This window comes from Rhinopithecus bieti, unplaced genomic scaffold (genome assembly GCF_001698545.2).
Source record: "Rhinopithecus bieti isolate Rb0 unplaced genomic scaffold, ASM169854v2 scaffold_39125, whole genome shotgun sequence".
NCBI lineage: Eukaryota > Metazoa > Chordata > Mammalia > Primates > Cercopithecidae > Rhinopithecus > Rhinopithecus bieti.
This window is the reverse complement of record NW_016816262.1, coordinates 1,001,745-1,004,323: the sequence shown is the minus strand read 5'-3', so window position 1 is coordinate 1,004,323 and position 2,579 is coordinate 1,001,745. Positions and strand designations below refer to the sequence as shown.

General features: G+C 60.3%; 1 protein-coding gene across 1 annotated transcript in view; it reads left to right on the top strand.

Moving 5' to 3' along the window:
* Positions 1 to 460: 460 nt before the first annotated feature.
* The window catches only part of NETO1 (neuropilin and tolloid like 1), a 135,837-nt gene continuing 133,718 nt past the window's right edge, over positions 461 to 2,579 (top strand). Inside the window, exon 1 of the transcript XR_001881958.1 lies at positions 461 to 575. The gene's annotated coding sequence lies outside the window, so the exon portion shown is untranslated. The remainder of the gene's footprint in view (positions 576 to 2,579) is intronic.

Below are 2,579 nucleotides of genomic sequence, written 5' to 3'. Positions count from 1 at the left end.
TGATAAAAGGACTACCTGTCTAGCAAGGTAGCCACTTCCTTGGCAGGTTACAAAATCTGTGTCCTGGGAAACTGATCTGGGCAGAGGACAGAAGAGGGTAGGTGAATGAGAGCATTTATCGTAAAACCAAGTTTTTTTTTTTTTTTTTTTTGTCTGCCTTCCAACTGTGATTGAGAAATGCAGTAACTCTCTATAAATAATTTTAAATGTTGCCACTTTGTAGAACTGCGTCATTTTCACGAATAACGCATATTTTGGATGTAAAGAAAGCGCCATCCAACCATAAGGAAGATTCCAATATTCAACTGTCAACTCTTGTGACTGGTCCTTTGGCAAGACCCCCACCCTCTCCTCTATAGAGGTGCATTTTCCAGGCATTCTGTCATCTGCATATCCCTCTGTGACGCGGCCTCACTGATCTTTGAACGCTTTTGCTTCCTTAGGCTGGAGAACTTCTTCCTCAAGTCCAGGACCAACGTTGTCCACCACCTCACCCTGCGCTGGCACGAGCACCTCACGTGGGTCACAGGACTCCCGCGGGACCGTCTGCGTGTTTCCCCTAGATCCTTTTACAAGTAGGTGCGTGAGCGGATACTCACCAATCTCCCTTTATCCGCTCACCTCTCGCCCTTTGCTCAAGCTTGCAGCTCCTCTCACAGGCCTCCAACTCTGCTGGACTTGGCGTATTCAGAGCGCGCAGCCTCTATGTCCTCTTCCCTCTCTCCCCCATTTCTTCTGTCCCCACACCTTCTTTCTTTTCTCGTCTCCCCACTCTTCTGTCCCCTCCTTTTCTCTCCTGTCTCTCTTTTCTCTCCCTGCTCTTCTCCCTTTCCTCTCTCTCCTTTCTTTCTCTCTCCCTTCTCTGTCTGTCCTCTCTTCCCCTTTTTCTATCTCTTATCCGGTCCATGTCTTCCCCCTTCTCTCACCTCTCTCTCTTTACGTCTCCATCTCGCTCCACTCCCGGGTTGACCCATGACCCACCTTTCATTAAACGGATGCACAACACACGCGCGCGCGTCTATGCGCGCGCACACACACACACACACACACCAACCCCTCTGCTCGGTCACTTTACCCCACCCTGGAAATCGAGGAACCAGCAGCTTGGTGTGGTGGTAGGAGGCCTGGGGGCGCGTATGAGTCTCTGAATCCTTTCCAGACTTGGGGGTCACCTCATCGTCCCTCATCCCAACTTACTGGCAGGAGACCTCCACCGGCTCACAGCCGCTGCGCTAGGCGTGGGCAGGACCGACCGCGACGAGCACCGCACGCCCAGCGCGCACGTGGGCGCCCCAGCAGCAGGTGCCGGGAAGCCGAGGCCGGGCCAGAGCAGGGAGGCAGCGCCCCAGCCTCGAGCGCTGGCCGGACTCTTCTCGTGGCCCTTTCTCCTTTCCGCGGCCTTTCGGGGCCACCCTAGTCTTCACAGCTCAGCGTCTGCTGCTGACTCCCCGCCCCCCGGCGACCCCGCCATTGCCATTAGCTCTTCCTACCACGGCTTCTTCGCCGCCACAGTCCCCAGCCCGAGCCCCAGCCGCGGCGCGGGTGTGCGTGACCGGACGGGATGGCCTTCGTAGTCGCGGGGTCCGGCGAGCTCGGCTGTGGTCTGCGTGGGCCGCGTCCGCAGAGGCCGAGGAGGGAGGGCGGGACGGAGCCGGGAAAGGGAGGACGTGCCGTTGCGGCGCCCAGGGAGGGACTCCCCGCACGCCCGCACGCTCCAGCCCTTCCCGGCGCTGCCTCGCGGTTGCAGTTATTTCGTATTCATTGCTTCGCATTGTACAAGCCCGGGCTCTTCCGGTGCTGTTTCCTCGCAACTCGTCTCTCAGACTTTAACGCGCCGCGCGCGCCTGCAGAGGAAAGTGGAGCGAGGGAACGGGGGTCCGAGTGTGCCTTGGGGTGGTTTTAAACACCTCGAGGTGGGGGGGGGGGTTAATTGCAAGAAGCCTGCGTCTTTGCAGGAGCAATTTGGTGGGGGGCACTCGGCATCAGGCCGGGTGCTCAGCCGCGAAACTTTTACCGCCGCCTTTCCCTGGGGCGCGCCCCTGCCGTGTCTCCCAAGCTGAGCGCGGAGTCCGCGGCGAAACCTGCGTCCCGGGGAGAGGAGACCGGGCGCCCAGTTCCTTTACGCGGATGGAAAACAAGGGGTGGGAGGCACAGAGCCCGCAAGGTCTAACCTTTAAAAAGTGAAACACCAAACCCCACAAGGGATTTTCACACGAAGGCCCCTCCAGCTTCTACGCCTTCCGTCCGGCACGAGGATCCGGCTCGGGATTTGCGGATGCATCCTCTCTCTGCGCCCTGGCGGGCCGAGCCGCGGATCCCAGCCGGGTCCTCACCCCCTCCCCGCCCCTCCCCCAGATCCGCGCGCTTCGGTTGTCCTTGCTGCCGCCGCCGCCGCCGCGGCCCCATTCCGCCGCGCACCAGCCCCGGGGCGCCGGCTGGGCGCAGCGTCGCTATCCCACCCAGGCTCCGGGCTTCCAGGAGGGTCGCGGAGCCCCAAGCCATGACTAAGGCGCCCATTTGGTAACTCTGCCCTCTTCCGGCTCCTTCCTCCTCCCTCCCTTCCCCGCCCCCCCTCCCCG